Genomic DNA, 656 nt, shown 5'->3' with positions numbered 1-656 from the left:
TCGTAGCGGTGGCTTGAAGGCGGCCATTTGTGGCTCTAACAAAGTTTCACCCTGAATTTATTCTCAAGATTTCATGCATGCAAAGTTGTTTTAATTACCAATGACACCAGATCCCCTAGTGAAATCTGACAACTTCACAGACGAGTGTGCGTAAAATCCCTCAACGATTGCAGCACAAATAACTTTTATTCCAAACGCTGCAAAAACTCCGCTTCCTGGGTCGCGTCGAACTTCTGCCATACCTCATGTCCAGGCAATTTAAGAAATAGTACCTACTACAAGAATGGCTGAATTTACGTGACAGATACGGTTGATCAGAGTTGGCCTTGACGAGGTTGACAGCAACGCTACGGAAAATCGCCCGGACGAGTGCGCGGAACAAAGCGTGTCTGAACGACGACGACGACTACAACGACGTGAATCGTGGCAACAAAAGGTGTGAGCCGGGTCCGATCCGAGAGAACAACCGTGCAATAATCGACCGTTGTTATTTGTTGTGGTGCCCTGCTGTGTGTCAGAAACGGAAAGCAAAAGGTGAAACAAAAGCGAGACAGCAACAGTGCCCGCACGGAGCGTGCGTACAGGGAATATTTGTCATCTTGTGTTGTTGCGATGTCGGTAAGTTAAAACAGGTTGTTTATTTTTTTTTGTAATAA

Source organism: Wyeomyia smithii, chromosome 3, assembly GCF_029784165.1.
Source record: "Wyeomyia smithii strain HCP4-BCI-WySm-NY-G18 chromosome 3, ASM2978416v1, whole genome shotgun sequence".
NCBI classification, from domain to species: Eukaryota; Metazoa; Arthropoda; class Insecta; order Diptera; family Culicidae; genus Wyeomyia; species Wyeomyia smithii.
The sequence above is the reverse complement of the archived record's forward strand: the minus strand, read 5'-3'. Positions refer to the sequence as shown.